Source organism: Dreissena polymorpha, chromosome 7 (assembly GCF_020536995.1).
Source record: "Dreissena polymorpha isolate Duluth1 chromosome 7, UMN_Dpol_1.0, whole genome shotgun sequence".
In the NCBI taxonomy this organism is placed as follows: domain Eukaryota; kingdom Metazoa; phylum Mollusca; class Bivalvia; order Myida; family Dreissenidae; genus Dreissena; species Dreissena polymorpha.
In genome coordinates, this window is record NC_068361.1 from 1,000,166 (window position 1) to 1,023,216 (window position 23,051).

The following is a 23,051-nucleotide window of genomic DNA, read 5'->3' on the forward strand; positions in this document are numbered from 1 at the left end:
ATCCATTATACGGGTTCGGCACAAAATGATGCTCGCTTACGTTATCAGGTTTTAATGCGTGTGTGTAAAGTGTCGTCTTAGGTAAACCTATCCAATCCGCATATGCTAATCAGGGACGGCACTTTACGTTGTATTATTTTTCGTATAAAGGAAGTATCTCCTTAGCTAAAAACCAGTTTGGGCATAAAGAGTTGTCCTTGATTAGCGTCTGCGGCATAAAGAGTTGTCCTTGATTAGCGTCTGCGGCATAAAGAGTTGTCCTTGATTAGCGTCTGCGGCTAATGTGAACGGCACTCTACGTCAATGCATTAAGCCCCATTTTCACAAGGAGAGGCGGAACTTTTTGGTACCAATAAAATAGCGATAACAACACAAACTTTAAACCACTTTTAGGTAAAACTTAATTTGTTATAATTTGTATACGAGAAAAGTTGCGTTTATTCCCGCTGCAATAGGGATTTAATATCATCGGATTTAATAGAATTACAAGAGTCCACATATAGCAAACCGATATTGTGTTAATCTTGGAGAAATGCATTTTGAATTACGAAAAGAAGAAATCATTAAAAGCGTTTATATTTTATTATTATTATCTCAATTTCAGAACAAAACTTTAAAATTTTATATCTTTAAATGGCACACAACATAATAAACAAAGATTCTCAAAGACTTCCAATTATTAATTAAATTTTAAGAATTTATTAATCATTTGTTAAATCTTTAAACAAATAAAGGGATGCGATGCCTAAAGCTTAAAATTAACGACACTGTTACAAATGCTGTCGGGTGAATCCATAATTCTCTACCGGAATATTTTCTTTTATCCTGTCACATGCCATTAAATCAGCCCGATAACCAGGTAACCTAATATCCCAAAAGATATTAGGCTAGATGACCACGTGACCTCGAATATCCGTCAGATGCTCTCCACGCATGCGCACGCCTGTACTATTTTCTATTAATAAAATATACCTGTTTTCAATTAAAAAAAACAAACATGTAAAGCACTGTTTGTTTAAACATTATTATTTTAACAGCATAATTTTGTCTTTGTGTATTGAATTAATAACGATTGACTCGATTTCTGTGTTGTTTAACAAGATGGAAGCTAGCCCAAGCGTTTTGCATGACGTGACGTAACAATGTTTTTGTTCGCGCGTGTTTTTCCCCATATTAAATACTTAAACACAAAATACTCGAAAACTAGATACTTTAGAAGCATTTCAACGAATGTGACAGGATAAATAGAATAATAGGTTGGTGACGTGGATGAAGAATGGTTATCTGGCTCGTCGGAGGATCTTATCGGGTGAGCCGAACTTCCTCCGACTTGCCAGATAACCATTCTCCTTCCACGTCACCAACCTATTAATCTCTATATTTACCCGAAAACGCTTATACATTCCTGTGATTGTAATCAACTTAAAAATGACAAATATGGTGTACCGAATATTTTGTCCATGTGGTGCGAAAAGTAGTTAAATAGACGCACATTAAGTTTATTATCGTTAAATTGCTGTACTTTGTACAACGCATACACATAGATTTGACCGTTTGTTAAAGGTTGAACTCGTATAAAAGCCGTCCGAGGTGGTATTTCTCACAACAATTCGGTTATCTCAACTGACCGGAATTTATCAGTAGTCGTCAGATACATTCTTAAGCTTAACTCTTTCATACAGATTTTCGCAAAACAAATGCCAAAAGCATAAAAAATTCTAAACCTAATCATGTTCAATATAACGGAATCCTCAAGACTATTTTTAACCTGTGACGTGTGCACGCTTTGGGTCACGTGAGCGCCAATTTCACGTGATTTCCACCTCCGCGCATTTTAAAACAAAGAAGAACTACTAAATAACACAAGCAATTTACAAAAGAACTATGTCTACGGACAGAACTAGCAAAGTGATTATAAAACATATTTTGTCTTAATGGATAAACGAGGATCATTATGTATTGAATATAATGTTCGTAAAAAGACAGAATGCAAGCTGATTGCATAAAAACGATTTCTCAGATCAGAGCGAATTCAATAAGGCCGATTTGTGGATTGAAAAAAAGGAGTTTTTATCAAGCGTGATGAAAGTTTATTGAAATTTGTCGAGTAATATGCATAGATATTTCCAAAAAAAAAATCACGCTGCAAAATCATGACGCTGCTATGTACTGTCTCTTTGCTTTTCGCTTTGTAAACGGGTAATGCAAATGGCGTTGTAAACATATATGCGATGGTCACGTGGTTTAACATGTGACCCGCGCGTGTTTAAAATTAAGATTATTTCTGTTCATGCACAGAAATTGAAAAGCCCTATCTTTGTACTGACTTTGGGCATTTCTTGACCGCTTTTCACCATTTTTTTGCACATCTGTCATAAATACAAACACATTTGGACTCATAATGACTTTTGTGCGACACATAACAAAAATGGGAAAATATACCAACATCAAATCGGGCGGCTTTGAAATCGAAACATTGATTCACAAAATCATACTTTGACTGTTTTCTTCTTATTTTTTGCTAAATTGTCTGCTTTCAAGTTTTACAGTCATTTTCATCCATTGTTTGAATACCTTATACGAAATATCGTGCATGTACATTTTTACAGTTGTCTGTCTCTGTGCAATGTTGTGTGTTTTTATAATTTAATCACGTTTGTTAACCGTAATTACTCTAAGTTTTCGGATACCCTTTTTTATAGCAATAATATTTTTTTTCGTGACTCTTTATTCCGGACGTACGAGTTTTCTTCCATAATTAATGCCTCTAAATTATCGGGGAGTATATTTTACCGCGCTATTCTTCAGACTTCGACCCTATTTTCGCCTATCTTGTGACTTTGATGATGGATTTTCACATCCGGATTAAGGTCATAAAACCTGGCAGATGCATGCATAAGAGAACTAGACCATTACATAATGTTCTAGAGCGCATATGACGTCATAACGGTGACGTCATCATAGTTTCTTTTGGTCCGCTCCCACCATCAATCCTACCAGGCAACCTACGTTCATAAAGATTGTCACCGCTAGAAATACGACAAACACGAATCTGTCTAGGACAATGGCTACCTCCTTCCAGATCATATCGGCCTCTCCATCAAAGCTATCGGTGACTGGCTGGTTACCGCGACTGGCGGACCGGTTCCCTTGTGTTGGTGAAACCTGGACCGTTGAGGCCGACCCTCTCCGTCGTAGAACGGTATAAATAACGCGACGTTTGGACGAGCAGATGAAGCAAGCGGCGAACTTCAGAAAGCGCAGATCGCAACTTTCGGAGACGGACTGATTGACGTCCCCTTCCGTATTGAAGACCATCAAAAGCATAATGGTCATCAGTATACCCACCGCAGCCAGGACAGTGACCATGCCCAGGTACATACCTGCAAAAAAACGGCTTAGTAGGACACGGACCTGACGACTTCTATAATTTGCACATTCAGAAACAGTAACAGATAAAATAATTTGAGCCTTACTCTTGGAAAACGCGGCTAAATGCATGTGTGTAATGTGTTGTATCAGAATATCCTGTAAAGTCCGGAACGACATGTTCCGCACATGGAATTAGCCCCGTTCTTTTGTATCACTTTTTTAACATTGCCCATTAACATGGCTCCTTACATTTGAACTTTGATTCATACTAATTTATACTGGTTTTGGATTTAAACCGTGATTGAGTCTTAATTGTTGGCATTCTATTTTTGTAATGATATATTTTTCCTGACATTTTTCTACTCTGATTACCTCACCAACACATTATCTGTGGATTTCATCCAGTTACATCGCAAACGGTGTCAGATCCTGTTTTATTTTATGCTTTCCGGTGGTTTATAGAGAAATATCAGTTAAATAAAACTGGTATTCCACTGTTTTAAACAGTGAAAAATGACAGTGAAAAATATCGATATTCGTCACTGTTTTACTGTGAAATGACGTCATTTTTTCAAAGAAATGACGTCATAACTCCAGCAAAAGTATCCAGATTAACTCATTAACAATGTAAATAAACGGTGAATAAACATAAAATAAAAAGAAAATATGTTGAATTCGATGGAATATCGATTTGATTTCACTCGAGATCATAGAAAATATATATTTTCACTCGTGGCTGCGCCACTCGTGAAAATAGTGTTTTCTATGATCACTCGTCAAATAAAATCGATATTCCACCGAATCCAACAAATATCATCTATGTATGTTATTGGACGGCAAAATTATCTCTTTTAACACTTAACATGATTTTCCTTTTGATAAACTAAAACGACGTAATGACGCTTTTATAACTGAAACCAAAAGTCAGTTATATGTACATTATATCTTGAATTCAGATAAAAACATATTACATTACGAAACTCGCAACGATCAAGATGGCGACGTCCATGCCAAAACAGGAAATTTTCGCCGTTTTATACTATTTATTATTGTTTTTAATTGTTTAATGCTGCTCACTCCAGCCATATCAGTAAGTGAGAAGTGTTTAACTCGTATCAATATTCGCGCTATAACTCGAGTTTACTCGCTACGAATTTTCTTAACGGAACCTTAAATTTTGTAATCCCGCTAAAAAATTTCGTTTCGAGTACAGTCGAGATATTAATGATTGAACAAACCATTTAATTGTTCAACTGAAGACTTTATCAACTAAATAAATTGCTTATTGTTCTTGAATAAGTCTGAAAGCGGTCCGTGTGTACTGCCACAAGAGAAAAGATGCGCAGCTGCCTCTTCAACTAATAACACAGTGACTTTTGGACACCAGAATTTTATTCGATGCAGAACAGGTCAAGGATATTATCATATGTTCATGTACCGGTAATACTTTTTAAAGGCATTTTTATGCATTTATTTTTTTTATTAATTTTAGAGGCATCTTATTTTGTGCGTTTCATAAATCAATGTCTCTGATCACCAAAAGTTGTACATGTTATATGAATCAGGCCATACAAATTTGATTCTATGTTTAGCGCCCACATGACTTTTCGAAAAGAAGAATAAAGCAGGAATAAACAAACTACAAGTCTATAAAAAATGGTCTTCTGTAAAAAATGATTTCATGATTGTGGTTAATATTTTAGTTTTTGATTAATCTATCTTACAAAAAACATTGTTCTTATCATATTGCTTTGTTGCTTTCATGAAGTCATAAAATTGTAATACATGAGTAGCAACACACTGCTTTAAAGAAAACCATCACCTACAATAATTTTACATCAGTCTTAATTCAATATTATGTGGATATGGGATTTAAATTTTAAAAACATACATTTTACATCATTGAATATTTAAGATCTACAATTACTGGGGTATATATTTTTAAAGTTCTAAAAGGGCAATAAAAACAAGATAAAAAGGTAGTATTAAAGACAAAACAACCACTTCATAATGTTTAAATCTATGCATTTATTTATAATCAGAGGAAACTCACCATTCTGAAGGAAGAATATTAGAAGCGTTTATATCTTAATCAAAACAAAATACTTCTTCAGCTTTTTAAGTACATACTAACTCCAAAATAAACTAGTTTTGTTAAACCTACGTATCGGTTGGTACAAAGCTAATTTATTTAAAATCAATTCAAAATCACATACCGTATAAACAATTCTTATTAAACGTTTATTCAATCAGTCAGCTTTATTTATGCCTATGGTGTAAATAAATTTTTCCAAAGTGGTGAAGACCAGGATAACACATATTCACCGAACATGAATACAAGTTTTTAATGGAATAGCGCAGGTGTTGTCGTTATATAGGTCACTGTAGGTTGCTTTTCATACACTTGAAAACACAATATTCCACTTGATCAAAGAAAGTTTAGGCACCCCTTAGACGATAAACATAAATTCAAATTGTATGACCTTGTTTATAATGAGGCAATAGTCAATTGATATACTGTAAATCTGCCATAATTTCTTTCTCACTGAGATGCAAAGTTAAAATGCCTATGGTATGTGCAAACAAATGTAATTACATTAAACTTTCTGAGTTTTGACATGCCTGAAAATACATGTCTAAGTGGTAAAGGGTTAAACAACTCTTAAAGAAAAGAGGTTATATTTTATTTTTGTCTGCAAAATTTATCAATAATGTAACACGTAATGTCACCATCATAAATTTAAAGCTTTTAATTCTTATAAATATGTAATACTGTCTAATTTCAGGAAATAACCTGGAGATTGAGGCAAAACAACATTTCACAGTAAAGAGAAATGGCATTTGTTCACCAGTCACATTATATTTAGTTAAGTGTCAAAAACAGTAAACAATTTTAATCCACACTGTAAAATGTTCCAGAGTTCAAATGTGAAGAAGTGAATGCATGAACATTCTTCAGAAAAAGTTAAGTCGTTGCATTTTTACACTGATCTGCTTACCAATACTCAGGACATTAAACAATGGCTTTTCAACAATATGGGATTCCAGTTCAAAGTAACATACTGCATGACTTCAGTTGGAAGATATCCAGGAGTCAGTTGTAATCCCAGTAAATTGTTTTTGCTTCTTATGTTTTATTCAGTTCATAAGTACACACACGAAATTCTTCCCCCCCCCCCCCCTCTCCACAATTTCAAAGCTTAAATTCACAAATGTGGTCATATATAAAAATTATGAAATTTAGGCAATTTCATCAATGGTTTAATGGTTGTATGAGTGATAGTATGACATTTGTAAAGTGTGTGTAAATTACATGTATTTAAATACTGGAACATGACTGTCACCAGTTATTATTGATTCTTGCTTATAGTTCCCTTTTTAGAACTACCATCTTTTTAAACTTAAGGATTTATTTTTCACAATTTCACATAAATAAGGTATAGTCAGAAATCGCAAAAAAGAAGCAGTGCGCCCAGTTAATAATTTATTTAAACTGTTATAAATGAGAAATTGCTATATAATTATTGAGTTTATTCTAACCAATTTTTTTTCATCATACCTTGTACTGTATGCAGTCCATTGACACCACTAATGTTATTCTTTTGCATTTTAATGTTGCTTGAAAGTGTATAGTTAAAGTGACTAAAAAGAAGTAAAATGATGTTATGCATTAATGTTTTTTCATGTATGTAGAAAGAGAGTTATTTTCAATACATTTTCATGTTGAATTGGTTGAGTTTAAGGATAAAGTAAAGCAAATACAACCATTGGTCCCAAAATGCATCTCCTCTGGAGCCCCCGCTGGGATTTGAACTCAGACCTCTTTCCTCTGGCATGGAAAGTATTCTATCTTGAAATACAAGGGCATGTTAGAGGAAAATGAGCAATTCTAAGATTATAGTCCTTAAAAATATTTTATCTGTGATTTTATTTAAAAACTTCCTTTAAGATATTTTTTTACAGGAATTTTCTTTCATAACAAACATCTTTGAATCTGCAAAATATGACAGCTTAAGTTTATTTTTTATTATTCTGAATTGTTCATGTTTTTTCAAGTATTGTATTTATCCTTATTTAATGGTTCCGCCTTTACACATGAGTTAAGTAGCTGGTATTAAAATCAACAAGATAGTATGGTTGTGTTTTCCTCTGTTAATATCCTCAGAAATATGCCACCATTTTAAGGGACTTATTCTCATGTGCTGTTTTTTAATAATATCAATTTTGCTTGAAGTCAAAAATTGAAATTTCAAAATACTGAAACAGCAATAAAATTTCAGGAATATATTGTTAAAAAATATTTGTTTGATCTCAGTCTGTGAACAGTTCTGATTAAAAAATACCCATTGGCTAATATCGAACCTGTTTAGTACAAGTACAACCTAATAAAATAATTGAAGAGAGGAATTTCCTGTTCCTGTAGATCAGATGACTATCAATGAAGGAATCACAGGTTTGTTACAATCACAGGTGGCGGTAATGTTTCTACTCATTTCTAATTTCTGAAATGCTCTCCTGAAACTGAAATGTTGAGAAAGACTGTAATCACTAATGCTCATTTGGTGATTGTCAGCTCAGATACTACATATAAGGACCCTTGGAACTCTTAAGTATACTACAAAGTACCTTGGTCCCAGGTTATGGAGAATATGCTAAGAAGTACCCAAGAGTATGGCTGGTTGCCTTTAAGCGTATATTCCCTACCCGGGATATATTGTAGTATACTTAAAGAGTACTCTTAAGTAGTATCTGAGACAACAAAGACCAACTGAGACAACCAAGATTGGTCATTGTCGGCTGGAAAATATACTAAAAAGTACCATAGAGTATGGCCGGTTGCCTTAAGCATATTTTCCTTACCCGAGTACATTTTAGTATACTAAAGAGTACCCAGGGTAGTACCTGAACCAACAACAATCAAAGTAACAAAAGTATACATTTGTAATACAGCTCAGTGTGTAGATCACCGTGCTAGTGTTTCAACTATCATTGGTTCAAGCCCTCTAATGCCAAATGGGTGAACTTTTCCTCCAAGGTACTTCAGGTATATTTATTCCTGTACTTATTTGAGCCAATTTTGCAGTCATGATCTAGAGAAGAATAATTATCAAGTCTACATGCTGAAATATTTTGACTTTAACAGATGCCAAGTGGTCTTTATGAACATTGTTCAAACAATGCTCTTCCCATATACAACTGGCAAAATGAGAATAAGGGCCCCTTATTTGTTTGATTTTGCCAGTTGTATATGGGAAGAGCATTGTTAACCATTTCACAACTTTAATTTCATTGTTAGAATGTGGTCGAACTACGAAATTTTAGTATGGTCTAAATAATATGATTGGTACATTGAAGCTGGTGTCCTTGTCAAGCTTGGACGCATAAGGAGGCTCTAAAGGATGGCCTGGATGGAAGTTACTCAGCACATGTGAAAAACTGAAAAAGATCTGGACTGGGGAAATAATATGTGCCTTTCATTAAAATGTTGTATTGTTTTTTTAATACACAAGCATTTTTAGAATTGTAAAGCCTCATTGCCCAAAATCAAAATATTGGCCATCTCTCTGAGTCAATTTGACTAGCATTGGTTATTTGAAGAATATAACAGTAATAGAAACTGTGATCTTCAGCATGTTCTTCATGATTAATAAGCATTAAAAAAAACTTATTTCATAAGCATACTTAAAATAAGAAAATATGACATTTTTGCTTTTTTATTTCAAAGTCCCACACAGGATACTGTTATTTCATGTTAAGAGTTTTAATTAAATTTAAACTTGTCAACACCTCTTCACACAAACTTTAAAGTATTATTTGCTTAATAGTATTATTATTTCAGTGTAAAAACAATACATTCCTGCATGGGGTTGGAGACCTGTTGTCATGTCTGCATCAGAACGAGTCCTGTTGTGATGACTGCATGGTGATGAAGTTCTGATGAGATGACTGCATGTTGATGGAGTCCAGTCGTGATAACTTCATGGTGATAGAGTTCTATTGTAATGAAAACATAGTGATAGACAAAAATTGTGATAACTACATGGTGATGAATACCTGTTGTGATTGTGCATGGTGATTGAGTCCTTTTGTAATGACTGCATAGTGATGGAGTCCTGTTGTGTTGTGATGACTGTGGTGATGAAGAACTGTTGTGATGACTGCATGGTAATGGAGTCCTTTTGTGACGACTGCATATTGATGGAGTCCTGGTAAGGTGACTGCATGGTGATGATGTCCTGTTGTGGTGACTACATGATTATGAAGTCCAGATGTGATCACTGCATAGTGATGTATTCCAATTGTCATGGCTGCATGGTGATAAAGTCCTGTTGTGTAAACTGCATGGTAATGAAGTCCTTCAATGATAACTTAATGGTGATGGAGTCCTGTAATGATGACTTCAATGTAAGTTGAATGGGAGTCCTGATGTGATGATAGCATGATGGTGGAGTCCTATTGTAATGACTGCATGGTGATGGATTCCATTAGTGATGACTGCATTGTGATGGGGTCCAGTTCAGATGACAGCATGGTAATGAAATCCAGTTGATGATGATGGAGTCCTATTGTGATGACTGCATGGTGATGAAGTCCATTAGTGATGACTGCATTGTGATGGGGTCCAGTTCAGATGATAGCATGGTAATGAAATCCAGTTGTTATGAGTGCATGTTGATGGAGTTCTGTTGTGATGGCTGCATAGTGATGAAGTCATTTTGTCATGACTGCATGGTGATGGAGTTCTGTTGTGATGACTGCATGGTGTTTGAGTCATATTTTGATGACTGCATGGTGATGGAGTCCTGTTTTAATGACTGATTGGTGATAGTGTTCCATTGTGGTAACTGAATGGTGATGAAGCCATTTCGAACTGACTTTATATTGATGGAGTCTTTTTGTCATGATTGCATCTTCATAGTCCTGTTGTGAGGAGTGCATGGTGATGAAGTCCTGCTGTGAAGATAGCAAGGTTATGAGGTTCTTTTAATCTTAAAAGTACAGTGATGAAGACCTAATGTAATGACTGCAATGTGATATAGTCCTGTTGTGATGACTGCATGGCAATGGAGGCCCATTATGATGACTGCATGCTGATGCAGTCCTGTTATGAGCATTGCATGATACTGAAGTACTGTTCAGATGACTGCATGGTGATGGAGTCCAGTTTTGATGACAGAGTTGTTATGGACTTCTGTTGTGATGGCTGCATGGTCATGGAGTTCTGTTGTGATAACTGTATGTTGTTGGAGTCCTTGTTGTGATGACAGAATGGTAATGTTGTCCTGTTGTGATGATTGTATGGTTATGTAGTCCTGTTGATATGACTGCATGGTGATGAAGACATAGTATGATTACTGCATGTTGATAGAGTCCTGTTTTGATGACTGATTGGTGATGGAGCCCATTGTGATAATTGCATGGGGACGAAGCCATGTCCAGATGACTTCATGGTGATGAAGTCCTTTTGTGATTACAGCATGGTAATGGAGTCCTGAAGTGATTGCTGCATGGAATGGAAATCCAATTGTGATGACTGAATGGTGATGGAGTCCTTTTGTTATTACTGCATAGCTATGGAGTTCTTTTGTGACAAATACATGGTGATGAAGTTCTGCAGTGATGAATGCATGGTGATGAATTCCTGTTGTGATGACAGTATGGTAATAGAGTTCTGTTGTGGTGACTTAATGGTCAAAGTGTCCAGTTGAGATGACAACATGGTGAAGGAGTTCTTTTGTGCTTACAGAAGGGCAATGAAGTCTTATTGTGATGACTGCATGGCGATGGGGTCCTGTAATAATGACTGCATAGTGATGGAGTCTTTTTGTGAAGACTGCCTGGTGATGGAGTCTTGTTGTGAGCATTGAATGATAATGAAGACCTGTGAAGATGACTGCATGGTGATTGGAGTCCAGTTGTTATTGATGCATGGTGATGGCATTCTGTTGTGATGACTGCATGGTGATGGAGACGTTTTTTGACCACTGCATGGTGATGGAGTCTTGTTGTGATTACTGCATGGTAATTAAAACCTGTTGTGATGACTGCATGGTGATGAAGTCCTGTTGTGATGACTGCATGATAATGGAGTCCTATTGTGATGAATGCATTGTGATTTAGTCTTATTTTGATGACTACATGGTGATGGAGTCGTGTTGTCATGACAGCATGGTGATGGAGTCCAGTTTAGATGACTGCATGGTGATGGAGTCCTGTTGTAATGACCAAATAATGATGAAGTTCTATTTTGATCGCTGCATAGTGATGGGGTCCTATTGTGATGAATGCAATGTGATGGAGTCCTGTTGTGATGACTGCATGGTGAGTGAGTAATATTGTAATGAACAAATGGTGATGGTGTCCGGTTGTGATGACTGCAATGTGATGGAGTCCTGTTGTGATGACTTCATGGTGATGTAGTCCTATAATGAGGACTGAATGCATATGAAGTCTTGCTCTGATGACTGCATGGTGATATCATCAAGTTCTGTTGACTGCATGGTAATGGAGTCCTATTGTGATTAGTGCATGGCAATGGAGTCCTATTGTGATGACTGCATGGTGATAGTGTCCAGTTCTGTTGATTGCATGGTAATGAAGACCTATTGTAATAACAGCATGATCAAGATCTAGTGTCATGGCTGATGGAGTTATATTGTGATGACTGAAGGGTGATGGAGTTCTTTCGTGATTTCTTGATAGTCATGGGGACCTATTGTGATGCCTGCATGGTGATGGAGTCCTGTTGAAATGAATATATGGTGAGGAAGTCCAGTTGTGCTGACTGCATGGTGATGAAGTCCTGTTGTCATCAAAAAAATGTTGATGGAGTCCTGTTGTGATGACTGCATAGTGATGAAGTCATGTTGTGATGACTGCATGGTGATGGAGTCTTGTTTTCATAACTGCATGGTGATGGAGTCCTATTATGATGACTGCATGGTGATGAAGTCCTGTTGTGATGACTGCATAGAAATGGGTCCTATTGTGATGAATGCATTGTGATGGAGTCCTATTTTGATGACTGCATGCTGATGGAGTCATGTTGTTATGACTGCATGAAGATTGAGTCCTCTTCTGATGACTGGTGATATACTCTTATTGTGATGACTGCATGGTAATAGAGTCCTGTTGTGATGGGAGTCCTTTTTAATGATGATTGCATGGTGATGGAGTCCTGTTGTGATCACTGAATGGTGATGAAGTCCTATTTTAATTACTGCATAGTGATGGATTACTATTGTTATGACTGCACTTTGGTGGAGTCCTGTTGCGATGACTGCATGGTGATGGAGTCCTATTGTGATGACTGCATGAAAATGAAGTCCTGTTCTGATGACTGCCTGGTAATAGCATGAAGTCCTGTTCTGTTGGCTGCATTGTAATGGAGACCTATTGTGATAACTGCATTATGATGAAGTCCTATTATCATGGCAGTATGGTGATGGAGGTCTATTGTGCTGAATGCATGGTGATGGAGACCTATTGTGATGACTGCATTTTGATGGAGTCCTATTGTGATGACTGCATGGTGATGAAGTCCTATTTTGATGACTGCATGATGATGGAGTCCTTTTGTAATGACTGCATGGTAATGGAGTCTTGTTGTGATAACTGCGTGGTGATGGAGTGTAGTTGTGAAAACTGAATGGTGATGGAGTCCTATTGTAATTACTGCATTTTGATGGAGTCCTTGTGTGATGAATGCATGTTGATGGAGTCCTGTTGTGATGACTGCATGGTGATGAAATTCTGTTAGGATGATTGAATGATGATGGGAGTCCTATTGTAATGACTTCATAGTGATTGAGTCCTATTCGGATGACTTCATGGTGATGAAGTCCTATTTTGATGACTGCATGATGATGGAGTCCTGTTGTAATGACTGCATAGTAATAAAGTCTTGTTGTGATGACTGCGTGAAGATAAGAATCCTTTTGTGATAACTGCATGATGATGGAGTTCTATATTGTGTTTACATGTACTCTTTGATGATAAAGTGATGTTTTAATGACTGCATGGTGAGGAAGTCTTGTTGTGATGACTGCATGGTGATGGAGTTCTATTATAAGAATGTATGGTGATGGAGTCCTGTTGTGATGACGGCATCGTGTGATGGAGTCCATTTGAAATGACTGCACAGTGATGGAGTCAAGTTGTTATGACTGCATGGTGATGGAGTTCTGTTATGAGGAATGTGTGGTAATTGAGTACAGTTGTGATGACTGCATGGTGATGGGGTCCTTTTATGATGACTGCATGGTGATGGGAGTCCTGTTGTGATGACTGCATGATAATGGATTCCAGTTCTGTTGACTACATTTCAATGGAAACCTATTGTGATAACGTCATAAAGATGAAGTCCTATTGTCATGGTTGTATGGTGATGGAGTTCTAAAGTGCTTCCAGCATGGTAATGGAGTCCAGTGTTCACTGCATGGTGATGGAGTTCTGATCTGATGACTGCATGGTGATGGAGTCTTATTGTGATGACGACATGGTAATTGAGTCCTATTATGATGACTCCATGGCGATGTAGTCCTATTGCGATGGCTGCATAGTGATGGAGTCCTATTTTGATGACTGCATGGTGATGCAGTCCTGTTGGGATGTCTGCATGGGGATGGAATCATATTGTGATGACTGCATGATGATGATGTCCTGCTCTGATGACTGCATGGTGATAGCGCCCAGTTCCGCTGATTGCATGGAAATGAAGACCTAATGTAGCAACTGCATGATGATAAAGCCGTATTGTCATGGCTGTATGGTGATGGAAAATAGTGCTGACTGCAGGGTGATAGAGTCCTGATTTGATGACTGAATGGTGATGGAGTCTTGTTCAGATGACTGCATGATGATTAAATCCTATTGTAAATACTGAATGGTGATGGAGCCCTATTGTGATGACTGCATGGTGATGGAGTCCTATTGTGATGACTGCATGGTGATGTAATCCTCTTGTGATGACTGCATGAGGATGAAGTCCTGTTCTGAAGACTGCATGGTGATATCGTCTAGTTCTGTTAAATGCATGGTAAAGGAATACAGTGAGGAATGCATGGTTATGGAGTCCTTTTATTATGACTGCATGGTAATGGTGGCCTATTGTGATGAATGCAAGGTGATGGAGTCCTATTGTGATCACTGCATGATGATTGAGCCATATTGTAATGACTACATGGTGATGGAGTCCTTTGTGATGACTGCATGGTGATGGTGTCCTATAATGATTGCTGAACGGTAAGGGAGTCCAATTGTGATAACTGCATGGTGATGGAGTCCTGTAGTGATTGCTGCATGGTACAGGAGTCTATTGTGATAACTGCATGGTGATGGAGTCCTGTAGTGATTGCTGCTTGGTAAGGGAGTCTTATTGTGATAACTGCATGTTGACAGAGATTGTGTTTTATGCGTTGTGCTGAAATTCTATTGCAAGGACTGCATAGTGATGGAGTCTTGTTGGGATTACTGCATGATGATAGAGTACTATTCTGATTACTGCATGGTGATGGAGTTCTGTTGTGAGGAGTTCATAGTGACAAACTTTTCATGGTGATTGAGTCATGTTGTGATGACTTCATGCTGATGGATTCCCATTGTGATGACTGCATGGTGATGTTGTCCTGTTATAATTTACTGCATTGCGACAAAGTCCTATTGAGATGACTGCATGGGGACAAAGTCCTTTTGAGATGACTGCATAGCGATGGAGTCCTATTGTGGGGACTGCATGGTATCTAAGGCTGTAACAAATACACTAGGTAACGAATACGATACGTATCACGAATACAGGATGGCGAATACTAATATTTATTCACGAATGTGCATTTCAATGAACAAAAGTAATACTGACAACTTGACATGACATTATATAGTATGAAACTATGAGTATCTGTCCATTTGATTAATTGAGTATCATTGCATACTGAAAATATGAAATATAACACTTTGAAATAACAAAACACTAGACTAGAACTGATTAAACTTTGAACACAGTTTTCAAACTTTTGAGAAAACATGACTAGTACCAATAAAATCCTTGAGTAGAACAATTTAGAGTCAACAGTTGACACATTAGTTACAGTACCCATTCACATTTTTAATGAGCAATGCCAGATGGGTGATGTAGATGATATTTGCAAAATCATTGTCGTAAAGATAAACAAAAAAGAAATTCCATCTGCTAATCCGTTGTGTGTATGTTTGAGCATCAAACCACTCGTATTTACCGAAATAAACATTAAACAACCAGCGAAAGATTTTTCAATTCAATGTCATAAATATTCAACCGGTGGCCGCCATTTCTGTTGATAATCTCACTGTGTAACAAAGTGGGTGGGGTTTACATGATGAAAAATGCCGGAATAAGGAGAAGAACATTTAAATATAGGGGTTTATTGTATGATCCTTTATTTGTAAGGTAAGATAACATGATTAAACTTTCAAACTCGAAACCACGTTGCTTGTATTCGTCAAATATTCGGTTCGGGAGGTGGCGAATAACGAATACGATTCGTCCACAGCCGTATTCGAGTAATTCGAATATTTGAATGTATCGTTACAGCCCTACTGGTATCAAGCCCTGTTGTGTTGACTGTCTGGTAATGGAGTGGTTTTGTGATTATTGCATAGTGATTATGTCCTTTTGTGTTGACTACAAGGTAATGGAGTCCTATTAGATGACTGCATGGTGAAGAAGTTCTAGATTGCAATGACTGCATGGTGATGAAATAATGTTACGAAATGGTGATGTAGTACGATTGTGTTGACTGCAAGTCGATGGGAACCTATTGGGATGACAGCAAGTTGATAATAGATTGCGTCCTATTGTTATGACTGCATGGTGATGTGACCGTGTTGTGCTGACTGCAAGTTGATGTGAACCTATTGTGATGACAGCAAGGTGATGGGGTCCTATTTTTATGACTGCATGGTAATGGAGTCCTGTAGTGATTGCTGCATGATAAGGGAGTCCTATTGTGATAACTGCATGGTGATTGAGTCCTGTTGTGTTGACTGCCAGGAAATGGAGTGCTTTTGTGATTATTGCAAGGTGATATCACCCAGTTGTGTTGACTGCATGGTTACTGAGTCCTATCAGATGACTGCATGGTGATGGAGTCCTGTAGTGATTGCTGCATGGTAAGGGAGTCCTATTGTGATAACTGCATGGTGATTGAGTCCTGTAGTGATTGCTGCATGGTAAGGGAGTCCTGTTGTGATTACTGCATGGTAAGGGAGTCCTGTTGTGATTACTGCATGGTGACAAAGTCCTGTTGTGTTGACTGCCAGAAAATGAAGTGCTTTTGTGATTATTGCAAGGTGATTGCGCCCAGTTGTGTTGACTGCATGGTAACTGAGTCCTATCGGATGACTGCATGGTGATGGAGTCCTATTGCAATGACTGCATGGTGATAAAGTCCTATTGTGATCACTGCATGGTGATTGAGTCATGTCCTGTTGGGATGTCTGCATGGGGATGGAATCATATTGTGATGACTGCATGATGATGATGTCCTGCTCTGATGACTGCATGGTGATAGCGTCCATTTCCGCTGATTGCATGGAAATGAAGACCTATTGTAGCAACGGCATGATGATAAAGCCATAATGTCATGGCTGTATGGTGATGGAGATCTATTGTGCTGACTACAGGGTGATAGAGTCCTGTTTTGATGACTGAATGGTGATGGAGTCTTGTTGAGATGACTGCATAGTGATTAAGTCCTATTGTGAATACTGAATAGTGATGGAGACCTATTGTGAAGACTGCATGGTGATGGAGTCCTATTGTGATGACTGCATGGTGATGTAATCCTCTTGTGATGACTGCATGAGGATGAAGTCCTGTTCTGAAGACTGCATGGTGATATCGTCCAGTTCTGTTAACTGCATGGTAAAGGAATATTGTGATGAATGCATGGTTATGGAGTCCTTTTCTTATGACTGCATGGTAATGGTGACCTATTGTGATGAATGCATGGTGATGGAGTCCTATTGTGATCAATGCATGGTGATTGAGCCATATTGTAATGACTACATGGTGATGGAGTCCTTTGTGATGACTGCATGGTGATGGTGTCCTATAATGATTGCTGAACGGTAAGGGAGTCCAATTGTGATAACTGCATGGTGATGGATTCCTGTAGTGATTGCTGCATGGTACAGGAGTCTATTGTGATAACTGCATGGTGATGGAGTCCTGTAGTGATTGCTGCATGGTAAGGGAGTCCTATTGTGATAACTGCATGTTGACAGAGATTGTGTTTTATGCGATGTGATGGAATCCTATTGCAAGAACTGCATAGTGATGGAGTCTTGTTGGAATTACTGCATGATGATGGAGTACTATTCTGATTACTGCATGGTGATGGAGTTCTGTTGTGAGAAGTCCATAGTGACACAGTTTTCATGGTGATTGAGTCATGTTGTGATGACTTCATGCTGATGGATTCCGATTGTGATGACTGCATGGTGATGTTGTCCTGTTATAGTTGACTGCATTGCGACAAAGTCCTATTGAGATGACTGCATGGGGACAAAGCCCTTTTGAGATGACTGCATAGTGATGGAGTCCTATTGTGATGACTGCATGGTGATGGAGTCCTGTTGTGATTACTGCATGGTGATGGAGTCTCTTGTGGGGACTGCATTGTATCAAGCCCTGTTGTGCTGACTGCCAGGAAATGGAGTGCTTTTGTGATTATTGCATGGTGATTTAGTCCTTTTGTGTTGACTACAAGGTAATGGAGTCCTATTAGATGACTGCATGGTGAAGGAGTCCTAGATTGCAATGACTGCATGGTGATAAAATAATGTTACAAATGGTGATGTAGTACCATTGTGTCGACTGCAAGTCGATGGGAACCTATTGGGATGACAGCAAGGTGATAATAGATTGAGTCCTATTGTTATGACTGCATGGTGATGTGACCCTATTGTGCTGACTGCAAGCTGATGGGAACCTATTGTGATGACAGCAAGGTGATGGGGTCCTATTTTTATGACTGCATGGTAAAGGAGTCCTGTAGTGATTGCTGCATGGTAAGGGAGTCCTATTGTGATAACTGCATGGTGATTGAGTCCTTTAGTGATTACTGCATGGTAAGGGAGTCCTGTTGTGATTACTGCATGGTGACAAAGTCCTGTTGTGTTGACTGCCAGAAAATGGAGTGCTTTTGTGATTATTGCAAGGTGATTGCACCCAGTTGTGTTGACTGCATGGTTACTGAGTCCTATCGGATGACTGCATGGTGATGGAGTCCTATTGCAATGACTGCATGGTGATAAAGTCCTATTGTGATCACTGCATGGTGATTGAGTCATGTCCTGTTGGGATGTCTGCATGGGGATGGAATCATATTGTGATGACTGCATGATGATTAAGTCCTATTGTGATCACTGTATGGTGATTGAGTCATGTCCTGATGGGATGTCAGCATGGGGATGGAATCATATTGTGATGACTGCATGATGATGATGTCCTGCTCTGATGACTGCATGGTGATAGCGTCCATTTCCGCTGATTGCATGGAAATGAAGACCTATTGTAGCAACTGCATGATGATAAAGCCATATTGTCATGGCTTAATGGTGATGGAGATCTATTGTACAACTGGTGTCCAGTTGTAATGACTGCATGGTAATGGAGTCCTGTTGTGGGGACTGCGTGGTGATGGAGTCCCATTGTGCTGACTGCAGTGTGATAGAGTCCTGTTTTGATGACTGAATGGTGATGGAGTCTTGTTGAGATGACTGCATGGTGATTAAGTCCTATTGTGAATACTGAATAGTGATGAAGACCTATTGTGATGACTGCATGGTGATGGAGTCCTATTGTGATGACTGCATGGTGATGTAATCCTCTTGTGATGACTGCATGAGGATGAAGTCCTGTTCTGAAGACTGCATGTTGATATCGTCCAGTTCTGTTGACTGCATGGTAAAGGAATATTGTGATGAATGCATGGTTATGGAGTCATTTTCTTATGACTGCATGGTGATTGAGCCATATTGTAATGGTTACATGGTGATGGAGTCCTTTTGTGATGACTGCATGGTGATGGAGTCCTATAGTGATAGCTGAACAGTAAGGGAGTCCTGTTGTGATAACTGCATGGTGATGAATGTCCTGTAGTGATTGCTGCATGGTACAGGAGTCTATTGTGATTACTGCATGGTGATGGAGTCCTGTAGTGTTTGCTGCATGGTAAGGGAGTCCTATTGTGATAACTGCATGTTGACAGAGATTGTGTTTTATGCGTTGTGATGGAATCCTATTGCAAGTACTGCATAGTGATGGAGTCTTGTTGGGATTACTGCATGGTGATGGAGTACTATTCTGATTACTGCATAGTGATGGAGTTCTGTTGTGAGGAGTTCATAGTGACAAAGTGTTCATGGTGATTGAGTCATGTAGTGATGACTTCATGCTGATGTATTCCCATTGTGATGACTGCATGGTGATGTTGTCCTGTTATAAATGACTGCATTGCGAAAAAGTCCTATTGAGATGACTGCATGGGGACTAAGTCCTTTTGAGATGACTGCATAGTGATGGAGTCCTATTGTGATGACTTCATGGTGATGGAGTCCTGTTGTGATTACTGCATGGTGATGGAGTCTCTTGTGGGGACTGCATGTTATCAAGCCATGTTGTGTTTACTGCCAGGAAATGGAGTGCTTTTGTGATTATTGCATGGTGATTTAGTCCTTTTGTGTTGACTACAAGGTAATGGTGATGAAATAATGTTACGAAAAGGTGATGTAGTACCATTGTGTCGACTGCAAGTCGATGGAAACCTATTGGGATGACAGCAAGGTGATAATAGATTGAGTCCTATTGTTATGACTGCATGGTGTTGACTGTAAGTTGATGGGAACATATTGTGATGACAGCAAGGTGATTGGGTCCTATTTTCATGACTACATAGTGATGGAGTCCTGTAATGATTGCTGCATGGTAAGGGAGTCCTATTGTGATAACTGCATGGTGATTGAGTCCTGTAGTGATTGCTGCATGGTAAAGGAGTCCTGTTGTGATTACTGCATGGTGACAAAGTCCTGTTGTGTTGACTGCCAGGAAATGGAGTGCTTTTGTGATTATTGCAAGGTGATTGCGCCCAGTTGTGTTGACTGCATGATTACTGAGTCCTATCGGATGACTGCATGGTGATAAAGTCCTATTGTGATCACTGCATGGTGATTGAGTCATGTTGTGATGACTGCATGGTAATGGAGTCCTACTAGATGACTGAAGGATGATGGAGTCCTGTTATGATGACTGCATGGTGATGGAGTACTATTGTAATGACTTCATGGTGAATGAGTCCTGTTGTCATGACTGCATGGTTATGGTGTCCAGTTGTAATGACTGCATGGTAATGGAGTCCTGTTGTGAGGACTGCGTGGTGATGGAGTCCCATTGTGATGACTGAATGGTGATGGAGTCCTGTTGTGATGACTGCATGGCAACAAAGTCCTATTGAGATGACTGCATGGCGACAAAGTCTTATTGAGAAAACTGCATGGTGATGGAGTCCTATAGAGATGACTGAATGTTGATGGAGTCCTGTTGTGATTACTGCATGGTGATTGAGTTCTTTTGTGGGGACTCCATGACTACATAGTCCTGTTGTGTAGACAGCCAAGAAATGGAGTGCTTTTGTGATTATTGCATGGTGATTGAGTCCTGTTGTGTTGACTAGAAGGTAATGGAGTCTTATTCAAAGAATGCATGGTGAAGGAGTCCTATTGTATTGACTGCATGGTAATGAAGTTATGTTGAGATGATTGGATGGTGATGTAGTACCATTGTGTTGACGTCAAAGTGATGGGAACCTATTGGGATGACAGGTGATGGAGTCCTTTTTTGATGACAGAAAGGTGATGGAGTCATATTGTTATTACTGCATGGTGTTGGACTCCTTTTATGAATACTGCATGGTAATGGAGTCCTGGTTTCATAACAGCATTGGGTAAACGTCCTGTGATGGAGGGCAGTTGTGATGACTGCATGGTAATAAAGTCCTGTTATGGTGACTGCATGGTGATGGAGTCCTATTGTGGGACTGTGTGGTGATGAAGTCCTTTAATGATGACTGCATGATGTAGGAATTCTGTTGTGATGACTGCATGGTGATGGACCTCTGTTGTGATGACTGCATGGTAATGAAGTTGGACTGTCCTAATGTAATGACTGTAGAGTGATGAAGTCCTATTTTGCTGACTGTATGGTAATGGAGTCCTGTTGTGATGACTGCATTGTTATGGAGTCCCATCATGATGACTGTATGGTAATGGATGCCCATTTTGATGACTGCATGGTAAAGGAGTCCTATTGTGATGACTGCATTGTCATGGCTTCCTGTTGTGATGAATGCATGGTAATGGAGTCCTATTGTGATGACTGTTTTCTGATGGAGTCCTTCTGTGATGACTGCATGGTGATGGAGTACTGTTGTGATGACTGCACAGTGATCAAGTTTTTTGTTTTGACTGCATGGCGATGAAATCATGTTGTGATAACTGCATGGTGATGAAGTCCTGGTGTGATGACTGCATGCTGATGAGTTCCTATTCTAATGACTGCATTGTGATGGAGTCATATTGTGATGACTTCCTTGTGATGGAGTCCTTTTGTGATAAATGCATGGTGATGGAGTCAAACTGTGATAACTGCATGGTAATTGAGACCTTTTGTGATAATTATTTTTGTTAACAATGACAATATTAACCAAGTGACCCACAGGCACGGCAAGTTTTAATAGCAAGGGCACAATCTGAAAACACTTTGTACATTTCCATTACAGGATCCAATAAAACAAGGGCGGTTTGTAAAACATGCATGCCTTCCATATGGGCTGTCAGTTGTAGTGGCAGCCATTGTGTGAATGCGTTTTTTGTCACTGTGACCTTGTTCTTTGACTAGGTGACCTGAAAATCAATAGGGGTTATCTGCCAGTCATGATCGATGTACCTATTAAGTTTCATGATCCTAGGCCTAATTATTCTTGAGTTATCATCAGGAAACCATCTTACTGTTTCATGTCACTGTGAACTTGACCTTTGACCTACATGTAGTGACCTGAAAATTAATAGGGGTTATCTGCCAGTCATGATCAATGTACTTATGAAGTTTCATGATCCTAGCCATAAGCATTCATGAGTTATCATCCGGAAACCATTTTACTGTTTCGAGTCACTGTGACCTTGACCTTTGACCTAGTGACCTGATAATCAAAAGGGGTCATCTGCCAGTCATGATCAATGTTCCTATGAAGTTTCATGATGCTAGGCGTAATCATTCTTGAGTTATCATCCGGAAACCATTTTTCCGTTTCGAGTCACTGTGACCTTGACCTTTGACCTAGTGACCTGAAAATCGATAGGGGTCATCTTCCGGTCATGATCAATGTACCTATAAAGTTTCATGATCCTAGGCGTAAGCATTCTTAAGTTATCATCCGGAAACCATTTTACTATTTCCAGTCACTGTGACCTTGACCTTTGACCTAGTGACCTGTAAATCAATAGGGGTCATCTGCCAGTCATGATCAATCATCGTCGGATACCCACGTTCGACCCATTCCGTTACTCTCCATTTATCTACCGTGGGACATTATGAGCTCTTTTCACCGTTTAAGGGTGTGTCAAATCCAGTAATTTCATTGGAT

General features: G+C 38.6%; 1 protein-coding gene across 3 annotated transcripts in view; it reads right to left on the minus strand.

Moving 5' to 3' along the window:
* Positions 1-567: 567 nt before the first annotated feature.
* The window catches only part of LOC127840164 (uncharacterized), a 37,093-nt gene continuing 14,609 nt past the window's right edge, over positions 568-23,051 (minus strand). For 2 of the 3 annotated variants that reach the window (XM_052368659.1, XM_052368660.1), the window contains exon 7: positions 568-9,366. The gene's annotated coding sequence lies outside the window, so the exon portion shown is untranslated. The remainder of the gene's footprint in view (positions 9,367-23,051) is intronic. The other variant, XM_052368661.1, reaches the window with a different exon arrangement.